The 12,204-nt window shown below is 37.1% G+C and overlaps 1 pseudogene; it reads left to right on the top strand.

The window, feature by feature from the left end:
• Positions 1-11,587: 11,587 nt before the first annotated feature.
• On the top strand, positions 11,588-12,000 carry LOC103610139 (annotated as a pseudogene).
• The last annotated feature ends 204 nt before the right edge of the window (positions 12,001-12,204 follow it).

The following is a 12,204-nucleotide window of genomic DNA, read 5'->3' as shown; positions in this document are numbered from 1 at the left end:
GGGAGATGATGAGGACAAATAAGCTGAATGGGTGTCACAATCTACAACAGATATGTATGATTTAGGAGGACTAGAAATGGTCCCACCCTTGCAATCACGTGGTTTTCTGTACTGTTTCTTCACCAATTGGTGAGTGAGTCCCAGGATCTCCAAAGCCAGACTGGACCTTGGGCAGCTGACCAGACAAACCAACAATCAGGAAGAAAATGCTGGTTGCCATGACCCCTTTGGAAAAGAAAAGAAAAAGACATTCTCAGGGACCTACCGAATCCCTGGCTGAGAGGTTATGATCAACTTGTTTAACCAGCTGTTCTGGCAGCCATCTGGCCGAGTTATGAGTGTGAGAAAAAACACAGACTGAATCTCTACCCCAGATCAAAACTGGATCTGGGCCATTCCAGGAGTTATCTAGGGGGTCCTTCCATTTGACCATGGCAAATTTTGATTGGGAATCAGAATGCCAAAAATGGTCAGCAGCTGATTTGCCGTTGACATCAAGATTTTAAAAATTAAGAATGAAAAGGGCATGACTTAATAAATTCCTGGGGGAGCCTCTTGTGGGGTACCATTCCCACTTTTTAATTTTTTCAAGGCAAGTTTTTAGAGATAAGTGGGCTCTTTCAACAATTCCTTGGCCTTGAGGGTTATAGGGAATGCCTGTAATATGTTGAATTTGTAATCTAGCATAAAACTCTTGGAAAGCCTTGGGGGTATAGCCAGGGCTATTGTCCGTTTTAATCTGTTTTGGGATTCCCAGGATTGAAAAACAATGTAGCAAATGAGCAATAACATGTTTGGTTGCTTCTCCTGTCTGTAAGGTGGCGAGCAAAAACCCACTGTAGTTGTCTATGGACACGTGAACATATTTTAGGTTACCAAATTCTGATAAATGAGTAACATCCATTTGCCAAAGCATATTAGGGACAAGTCCTTTAAATTATCCAAAGTGAATTAAATTACCGCATTTAAGGCCTTTCAAATTCTTTTAACTCTTTCCAAAACGTTCTGCCTTAGTTTTTGTTACTTCAGTCTTTTTAGTAGCTTTTTGATGTGATTTTCAACTGATTCCCCTTTTAGCTTTAATGTTCTTTTAATTTGGTCCTGGTCTACCATTGACTAAACATCCTCATCTTAATCCTTCTAACTTCAGCACCACCAGAAATTAAGTTGATGGGCTCTTAAAAGAAATTCATCACTACTTATTTCTTCCTTATTTTTAAGTTCTTCTATTTTATATTCAATTCTTAGCTTTAAAATATTTTCTATCTTTTTTTATGCCTATCTTATATGCTTGCATCCAGTAATTGTCTTGTTTTTCATTTTCTATCTGAAATACATTTCCTTGACATATCTTCAATCACTTTCTATTTTGTTTCTATCTTTTAGCTTTCTAAGTTGTATATTTGCCCCTACTTGCTTCTTTTTTCTAGTCTACTTTTTCTTCTCCTTTTTACTTTTTTGGTTTAAGTTAGGTTTTCTTGTCTTTTAAAGGCATACTTTATCTTCTAGTTGTCCTATCTTCACTAAGTCTTTTCTTTGCCTTCCTGCATTTTTGTTGAGTTTTCCACTTTAAGTTCCTAATCTTCATTCTCCAAATTGTTTTCATACTATCACTTCCAATTAATCTTTCCTATTTTTGTCAATTGTTAGTAAATAACTGCTTTAAGTGTAGGTTTTGAATGATGCACTTTCCTGTGCCATGAATTTTAAAATCTTTTAATCACCTTCATATTTAACCTTTTTAAACTATCACCTTGAAATTATTTTAATCACCTACAACTTGACTTTTCAAGTAACGTTTAGGTTCTATTTAAACCACTTGTTTTGATCTTAAAGCTAAATGGTTGCCCTTCAATATAACGTTTAACTCAGGGCTCTTGTAGTCCTTCCTCTCAACATCGTTTTTAAAGAATTTTTTTTTTACTCCATGAAAAAGGTTCATTCTCAACCTCCGTCTTGTTCTATAAGCATTTTTTTTTCTTCTCTCAAGCTTTAAGTCTTCCTTTTTCCTCATATCTTTTAACATTATCAAAATTACAAACCTAAAACGCTAAGCAATATCTTAGTAAGCTGCTCACTATTTACACTTCCTAGCACTGCATTCTCTTTTCTTAACAGAAAAACTTGTCTGGAACTTCCTCATGCTGCAACTCCTGCCTCACCAGCCTCTGGCTCTGAGACCCCTGAAGACCCCATCTATGTTTTCTTGGCATCTGCTATCTCAGAATCCATCCATGGGACCCCTGAGCCCCCAGATGGTATCTCCTGGGCCCCCAATATCTCAGCTTCTGCTGCCCCAGTCTCTGTTCCTGGAACCCCTGAAATCTCCACCTTTGTCTCCTGGGCCACTAATATCTCACATTCTGCTATCTCAGTTTCTATCCTCAGCACCCCGGAACCCACAGATGTCTCCAACTCGAGACCACCTTTTATAATTAATAGTCCCTTCTTCTGGGAACCAAGGACAAAGATTCCGCATGAAATCAAAAAATCTTAATAGATCACTTGTTTTAACCTTTACTCCTCATGTCTCTTAAGCTTTTTGTAACTGTCTTATGTAGACGTCATGACAACTTAATTCTTAATTCTTAATTCTTGTCCCATTATCGGGTACGCTTACTCACCATATCCTGATGCGGCAGGTTCCCGCGGTGGACGAAGGTTTTACTCTTTCATTTTCAGTGGTCGACCCTCCAATGTGCCGTCTTCCTCATGGTATCCCCCATATCCAGTGCCCCACGTTTGGGTGCCAGAAATGTCCTGACCTGTGGGATATTCAATGCAGACCCTGGAAGGGGGAGTGGGAATTGGATGGGACAAGAGACAGGAGAAATGGAGACAAGACAGTATTCTGATAAAGTCTCATTTATTAGCCAGAAGGTCATGGCTTATATAGCCAGGAGGAGGGAATCAGCAGATAAGGAAGTATGCAGATGTTTTCTGGGAAAAAGCACAGGGCAAATCATTCCAGGAAATGGAACATTTCTCAGCTATCTAAAGCAAAGCAGTGGTGATCTATGCCTAGGGCTGTGCAAGCAGTAAGAAGGAGAAAATGGCGGAAAGGTCACAGCATTTATATCTTTAGTGCCAGAGGGCTATTGGCAGGGCTTCATGACCCTGAACAGGCTATGACCAGGCTCTTTGGCTCTGGACAATTGAGGACACTGACTGCTATCATCTGAATCAGATTGAAAAGGTTGCAAGGCTAAAGTCACCATGCTAAAAGCTACCCATTCCTCTGCCAATGTGACTTCTCCAGCCTGATGAGCTCTCCATATGGCTTTACCGATCTGCCTCCAAATTTTTAAATCAATTTGGTTCTTATTGTCTGGAGTAAACCAATAGCAATGTTTCTATATCTTTTTTAATAATGAAAGTAAAACCTTCTCTTTAATTTTTAATCCTGAAGCAGTCAACAACAATTTCAATACTGCCATATAATCACTTAACAATGACGGGGAGTTCCCCATTATGCCCTGACTCTAAATTTCTCGAAGAGATGGTGGAACTCTTCGCCGTCATTGAAAACCTCTTCAGTCCATCCGTTCTTGTGTCTTACCTTTCATGCCCCACGTTTGGGAACAGATGTTGATTAAAATGATTGGAGATGCAAAGGAAGACACAGCAGATGAGATGCATGTGCAGAGCGGGAGCCACTGCTCTGTCAGTGAGTAGCCCGGACCCAGCTGCTGTCACAGCTTTTATTACATTTAGCAAGTTGTGCATGTGAGACAAGCATTAATGCATAAATTCTGTTATACTTTTCTCAAAAGCAGAAGGCTGTTACCTCCCTTCTCAAGCACTTGGTTATCTATAATTCGTGCTCCTGGGAACATCCCAAGAAAGTGTTCTCACAACTTCAAACATTCCCAAGGATTGTTTGCAATCCTTGACATTTCTTGGATGTTTACTCGTATGCGAGTTCACCAAGTGAACACGTCCTTGGGTTCTGACCACAGATGCCATTAACCATTTTCTTCACCCTATTCATACTTTCCTTGTATTTTTTTTCTTCTGATGTCTTTTATTTTAAAAGTAATATGGTGTTTAAAATGCTAGATTAATATGCTTACATAATTATGCACTTTCTGTTTACATTTGATAGTAACTTTTCCCAACCCCTCAGATTTAATTATACCATTAAAATAAAGTCTTCCAAATATTGGCCTACTATGTGTTTATTTCAAGACTTTATGTCTAACTATGTCAAGTAAATATCACTGATGGTGGGAAGTAAATGGATTTAAATTTAAGAGTGACTAAGGCATATATAATTGACATTCTATTAAAGTTTTCACCTATCATCCATGAGCAGAAATTCTGATGGTACAAGGCAGGTGCCCACCTTTACCTTAACTCTGTGTCAGCTATATTTAAATGATTCTAGGCATATGATAAATGAGCAATGTAATAATATACGTATCAAAAAAAGTAAACAAATTTAGCTTTTAAAATTACATCTTTCTAAATCTATATTTAGAATGTCAGAGTGTTATTTATACAGTATATTCTTTACCTGAAGTTTATTTTACAGGAATAAAAAGTTATGATTTCTTTCTTTTTTGGGGGGTGAATGATAATTTTTTTTAACTGAAACATTCAATTTTATTCTCTAAAGATATTTTACTTTTTTGATTTGTGTGAAGGCAGTGATCACAAGTCCATTAGCAAAATACGTTTTACAACATATTTTAGAGTGATACATTATGATAATTCCAGCAGTTGAATAGTAGATATTATATAAAAACAAGAATAAACACCTTCTTAATCAGCTCTTAAGTTTAAATTTTCTCCCTTTAAATATTTTGAGGAAATTATTTATTTATTTATTTATTTATTTTGAATATTCATGTGATAGAAAGCTGATTGTCCTCCCTCCTGCCCATGATGTGGGGGCCAGATTCATATGGGGGACATACCCATTACCAGAAATTGCTTTTCTGTCCTTTGTCCCCTTCTAATTATCCCCCAATCTCCCTCCCCCATTCACTCTTCCCTCAACTCCAAATTTTAGCACTAGGAATGTTCCCTGACTCTGTTCAATCATGGGGCTACTGTGGTGATTCTTTCATGCCTTCCTTTCTCTCTTAGCTCCCACATATGAGTGAGCACATTAGGTATTTATCCCTCTGTGCTTTGCATTTTTCATTCAACATAAGTTTCTCCAGATTCATGCATGCTGTTGCAAATGGGAGTATTTCATTCATTTTTATGGCACAGTAGGATTCCATAGTGTATATATACCATAGTTTCGTCATTCAATAGTCTATTAATGGACATTTAGGGTAGTTCCATATCTTGGCTATTGTAAACAAAGCTGCAATAAACATGGGAGTGCAGACAGCTCTTTGACATGATGATTTCCATTCCTCTCGATATATACCCAGAAGAGGGATTGCTGAATCATAGGGAAGATCTATCTGTAGTAGTTTGAGAAACCTCCAAGTTGTTTTCCATAGTGGTTGTACTAATTTACAATCCCACCAACAGTGCAGTAGTGTTCCCTTCTCTCCACACCCTCACTGGCATTTGTTATTCACTGTCTTTTTGATCATGGCCAGTCTAACTGGAGTGAGGTGGTATCTCAATGCGGTTTTAACTTACATTTCCCTGATGTCTAGTGATGTTGAGAATTTTTTCATGTATCTGTTGACCATTTGCATGGCTTCCTTTGAAAAATATCTGTTCAGCTCCTTTGGCCATTTTTTAATTGGGTCGTTTATTTTTTTACTGTATAATTGCTTGAGTTCTATACATATTCTGGATATTAGTCCTTTGTTGAATGCATAGTTGGCAAAAATTTTCTCCTACTCTGTAGGTCGTCTTTTCACTCTGTTGACTGTTTCCTTTGCTGTGCAGAAGCTTTTAAGTTTGATATAATGCCATTTGTTTATTTTACCTTTAGCTACCTGTGCTTTTCCGGTCTTATTTGTGAAGTCTGTACCCACTCGTACTTCTTGGAGTGTTTCCCCTATGTTTTATCTAAGGAGTTTTATTGTTTCAGTATGTATATTTAATCCTTTAATCCATTTTGAGTTGATTTTGGTTTATGGTGAGAGGAACAGGTCTAGTTTCCTTTTCATACATGTGATTATCCAGTTTTCCCAGCACCATTTGTTGAAGAGGCAGTCTCTTCCCTAGTGTGTGGACTTCCTGCTTTTGTCAGAGATCAGATGGCTGTGGGTGTATGGGTTGATTTGGGAGTTCTCTACTCCATTCTATAGATCCGTGTGTCTATTTTTATGCCAGTACCATGTTGTATTGGTAATCATAGCTTAGTAATGTAGTTTAAACTCATGTAGTTTTATGCCTCCAGCTTTTTTTTTTTTTTCTCAGAATTGCTTTGGCTATGCGTGGCCTTTTGCTATTCCATATCAATATCTGGATAGTTTTTTTATATTTCTGCAAACAATATCATTGGAATTTTCATGAGGATTGCATTAAATCTGTAGAGATCACTTTGGGTAATATGGACATTTTCACAATGTTAATTCTTTCAATCCAAGAGCATGGGATATCCTTCCATCTTGTGTCCTCTTTAATTTCTATCAACAGTGGTTTGTAGTTCTTTTCATAGAGATTTTTCACATCCTTGGTTAACTTCATTCCTAAGTATTTTATTATTTTGGTGGATATTGTAAAATTGCTAGCTTTCTTGATTTCTCTTTCTGCCTGCTCGCTATTGGAGAATAGAAATGTTACTGATTTTTTTAGTTGATATTGTATCCTGCTACATTACTGAAATCATTTTTCAACTCTAGGAGTTTTTTTGTAGAAGTTTTATGTTGTTCAATATATAGGGTCATATCATCTGAAAACAGGGACAGTTTGAATTCATCTTTTCCAATCTGGATGCCCTTTATTTCCTTCACTTCTCTGATTGCTCTGGCTAGTACTTCTAACACTATGATGAAGAGGAGTGGTGAGAGTGGGTACCTTTGTTTAGTTCCTGTTTTTAAAGGAAAAGCTTAAAGCTTTTCCCAATTCAGAATGATATTGGGAGTGCATTTATCATATATGGCTTTAATTATGTTGACATACTTTCCATCTATACATAAATTGTACAGTCTTTATCATGAAGGAATGTTGAATTTTGTCAAATGCTTTTTCAACATCTATAGAGATGATCATATGGTTTTGTCATTACTTTTATTGATGTGATGTATCACATTTATTGATTTGTGTATGTTGACCCAACCTTGCATCCCTGGGACGAATCCCACTTGGTCATGGTATATAATTTTGTGTATGTGTTACTGTATTCTGTTAGTTAGTATTTTGTTGAGGATTTTTGCATCTATATTCATCAAAGATATTGGCCTGCAGTCTTCTATTTTTGATGTAGCTTTGTCTGGTTTTGGTATCAGGGTGATGTTTCCCTCATAGAATTAGTTTGGGAGAATGGCCTCTGTTTCAGTCTTTTTGAATAATTTGTAGAGAATTGGTATCAGTTCCTCTTTGAAGGTTTGGTAGAACTCTGTGGTGAATCTGAAGGTGATGTTTCCCTCATAGAATTAGTTTGGGAGAATGGCCTCTGTTTCAGTCTTTTTGAATAATTTGTAGAGAATTGGTATCAGTTCCTCTTTGAAGGTTTGGTAGAACTCTGTGGTGAACCCATCTGTTCCTGGGATTTTCTTTGTTGGGAGCGGCTCAGTTTTGGTAGTTTGTATGTGTCCAGAAATTTATCCATTTCCTCCAGATTTTCAAATTTGTTGGCACATCCTTGTGTATAGTAGTCTCTAGTGATTTCTTGTATTTCTGAATTGTCAGTTGTAATTTCACCTTTTTTATTTCTGATTTTTGTCATTTGGTCTTCTCTTTTTTTTTCTTAGTTAGCCTTGCTAAATATTTGTCAATTTTATTTAGCTTTTCAAAAACCCTACTTTTTGTTTCATTAATCTTTTGTATTGTTTTACAGCTTTCTATTTCATTTAGTGCTGCTCTGATCTTAATTATTTCTTTCTGTCTACTAACTTTGGGTTTGGATTGTTCTTGTTTTCATAGATCTTGAAAATGAAACGTTAGGTTGTTATTTGCCATCTTTCCATTCCTCGGAAGAAAGCATTAAATTTCCCCATTAGTACTGCTTTTGCAGCATCCCACAGATTCTGATATGATGTGTCATTATTTTCATTAGTCTCAAGAAATTTTTTGATTTCCTGTTTAGTTTCTTCTTGGGCTCATATGTCATTAAGTAGACTGTGGTTTTATTTCCAAGTGTTTGTATAGTTTCCAGAGTTTTGTTTGTTATTGATATCTAATTTTAATGCATTGTGATCATAAAAAAATACATGGAATAATTCCAATCATTTTGAATTTGTTGAGACTTGCTTCGTGACCTAACATGTGGTCTATCCTAGAGAATGTTCCATGTGTTGATGAGAAGAATGTGTATTCTGAAGTTTTGGGGTGGAATGTTCTGTTGATATCTGCCAAGTCCAAATTGTCTAAAGTGTTGTTTAGATCTTGTGTTTCTCTATTGTTTCTTTGCCTAGATGATCTGTCCAATGCTGAGAGTGGGGCGTTCAGGTTCCCCGCTATTATGGTGTTAGTGTCTATGTCCTTCTTTAGATCTAATAGTGTTTTCTTTGTAAATCTGGCTGCTCTGACTTTGGGTGCATATGTATTTATGATTATCCTGTCTTTTTGGTGGATAGATCCTTTTATCATTATATAGTGGTCTTTATCTCTTTTTATGGTTTGTGCTTTAAAGTTTATTTTATCTGATAGGAGGATAGCTACTCCAGCTCATTTTTCATTTGTATTTGCATATTTCCTTTTCCAATCTTTCACTTCTAATTTATGTGTGTCTTTATAGGTCTGTTAAGTTTCTTGAAGACAGCATATTGCTGGGTCTTTTTAATCCAGTCTGTCAGTCTGCGTCTTTTGAGTGGGGAATTTAATCCTTTCACATATATAGAGTCGCTATTGAAAGGTAATGATTTACTCCTAACATTTTATTTATTTTTCTTTAGATGTCTAAAGTACTTTTTGTTCCTTTCTTCATAAACTTTGTTTGTCTTCTGTATTTTTGGTTTCTTTGGGTGGTTGATAAACTATGCTTATTCTTTATTGTTAGCATTTTTGTTTTGTTGTTACGTTTTGTTCTTTCTTGAGTATTCATAGCAGTGAAGGTTGTTTATTAGGTATCAAACCCAGTACTTCCTTGAGATTTTCTTGTAAGGCTGGTCGTGTGGAAGTGAACTCCCTCAGTTTTTGTTTGCCTGAGAAATGTACTGTTTGTCCTTCATTTCAGAAGGATAGCCTTGCTGGGTAAAGTATTATTGGCTGGAAATTTCTGTCTTCTAGTATTTTGAGTTTATCATCCCATTCTTTTCTGGCTTTTAGGGTTTCTGATGAAAAGACTGATGTTATTCTTATTGGGGCTCCCTTTTAGGTGACTTGCCACTTCTGTCTCACAGCTTTTAATATTCTCCCTTTGCCTTTGATTTTTGCCAGTTTGACTATCACATGTCTTGGATAGGACCATTTTGGGTTGAATATGTTAGGGGATCTTTGGGCCTCCAGAATCTGGAGATCTTTAGCTTTCCCTATACCTGGGAAGTTTTCTGCAATTATTTCATTGGACATATTTTCAATGCCATTTCTTTTTTCATCCCCTTCTGGTACACCCATGATTCAGATATTTGAGCAATAATGATTGTCTGTTATCTCTGTTAGATTTTCTCCAATTTTTTAAAATTCTTTTTTTTTTTTTTTCTGGACTGCCTGTGTTAATTCAAACAGCCGTCTAAAAGGTCAGAAATTATCTTTACTGCTTATTCTAGACTGCTGGGTAGACTCTCTGCCTTTTTTGTTGTTGTTTATTGTTTTTGTTGTTGTTTGTTTGTTTTGTTTTGTTTTCATTGAATGAATCCTCTAGCTCCATAATCTCTGCCAAATTCTCTTTCAAGGCAATTATTTCTTTGTACATTTCTTCTTTCAGATCCTGTATGTTTTTTCTCATTTCATTGTCTTGTCTGAGTTTCCTTGTGTCTCAATTAGTTTCCTTAGAATTGTTGCTCTAAATTCCTTGTCAGTAATTTCAAAGACTTCCTGTTCTATAGGATCTAGAGCTTGGTTGTGATGTGCTTTCTTGGTTTTTCATATTTCTGTTATCTTTCCTTTGGTGTTTTGTCATTGTGGCAGGGAGTATCACAGTCCACTCATTTCACCTCTTGTCTGGCCTGGATCCTGAAGGGACTGCTAATTCTAGGCAGCAGTAACTAGCCTGGGCTGAGAGTCTCATGAGGCCTGTCTATTCCAGCATGGCTATTTCAGGGCAATGGACCTTGAGGCTCTTAAGTCTCTGTAAGGGGTTGGGACCAACCTGGTCTGAAGATCTTGCAACACCTTCCTTTTCTAGCATGGTTGTCTTGGTGTGTGTGGTCCCTGAGTCTCTTATGTCATTATAAGTGGTGAGGATGGACCCATGCTGAAGGTCCCACAGCACCTCCATTTTCTGATGTGGCTGTCTCAGTGGGTGTGGGCCCTGAGGTGGTTACCCGTGCTTTTAATGCCATATTCTAAAGAACTTTGCCAAGAGCAATGTCAATAGGCTTTCAAAAAAATGAATCATTTTAAACTTCATTTTATTAATTAATTAATTTATTTTTGTTTGTTTTTTATTTTATCAATATACAATGTTGTGGATTTTCATGTCCCGTTACTGATTCCTCCTCCCCCCTCCTTCCCCCCTCCCCCCACATCAACATCATATCTGTTCACAGGTCTTAACAAGTTCAAGGAATTGTGATTGTTGTATCTTCTTCCCTGCCCCGCATTTCTTTATGTATTTATTTATTTATAGCTCCCCAAAATAAGTGAGAATATGTGGTATTTCTTTTCCTGTGCCTGTCTTATTTCACTTAAATAATTTTCTCTAAGTTCATCCATGTTGCTATTAATAGTAGTATTTCATTCTTTTTTTATAGCAGAGTAGTATTCCATTATGTAGATATACCACATTTTCCGTATCCACTCATCTGATGATGGACATTTGGGTTGGTTCCAACCCTTAGCTTCTGTAAATAGCACTGTGATAAACATTGGGGTACAGGTATCCCTTCAACATGATGATTTCCATTCCTCTGCGTATATTCCCAGCAGTGAAATAGCTGGGTCATATTGTAGATCTATCTGAAATTGGTTGAGGAACGTCCAAATCATTTTCCAAATTGGTTGAGGAACGTCCAAATCATTTTCCATAAAGGCTGCACCATTTCACAGTCCCACTAACAGTGTTGAAGTGTTCATTTTTCTCTCCAACCTCAACAGCATTCATCATTCTCAGTTCACTTTTTTGTCATTGTCTTTAATTCATCTTAAGTTTTGTTTCATATAAAGTGTGAAATAAGGGATCAATTTTGTTATTCTGCATAAGAATATCCACTTTTCCCAACAGCATTAGGAAAAGGGCCTGTCATATCTCTATTGTGTGTTTAGGTGGCTTAGTTGGAGATCCAGTTGACTCAAGACATGTGGACTTAAGAAACTCTGTTCTTTTCCTTTGGTCCATATGTATATTTTTGTTCCAGTATCATTGTGCTTTGCCATTATAGTTTTATAGTTTATGTATAATTTGCAGATGTCCAATGTGAGGTGCAGCTGGTTCAGGGAAGGCCTGGTATAGCCTGGAGTGTCTTTGAGACTCTCCTGCACATCCTCTGGATTTACCTTTGATGACTAGACATGCACTATGTCCACCTGGTTCCAGGAATGGGGTTGGAACAGTCTCCTCTGTTAATTGCAGTGGTGGTAGCACAAGCTACACAGACTCAGTGCAGGGCCAATTCACCATCTCCAGAGAAAATGCCAAGAACACTATGCATCTGCAAATGAAAAATTTGATAGCCACAGACACGGCCTTGTATTATTGTGTGAGAGACACAGTGATAGGAAGTCAGTGTGAGCTGAGATACAGACCTCCCTGCAGAGGTGCCCTGACCACCAGTGGGTTCTCAGGACACACTGAGCACAGCAGCCTAGTGCCAGTGGCAGGTACAGAGGACAGTGAAGAGTTTCCTGTAAAGATCAATGGTTTTTTGTCCTCCCCAATTTCTCAGGTGTCTCCTCAGACATTCATGCTTTTTTCTTCATGCTTTTAAACACTCACATCCTCTCTCAGATAATGAGGAAGAAACTGACAATGTCGTTTTGCAGATAAGATGTGAATAGTTACTAGGGTCATTTCCTTCACTGAAT

The sequence above is a fragment of the Galeopterus variegatus genome, unplaced genomic scaffold (assembly GCF_000696425.1).
Source record: "Galeopterus variegatus unplaced genomic scaffold, G_variegatus-3.0.2 Scaffold10657, whole genome shotgun sequence".
NCBI lineage: Eukaryota > Metazoa > Chordata > Mammalia > Dermoptera > Cynocephalidae > Galeopterus > Galeopterus variegatus.
This window is presented reverse-complemented; position numbering and strand designations above follow the sequence as displayed.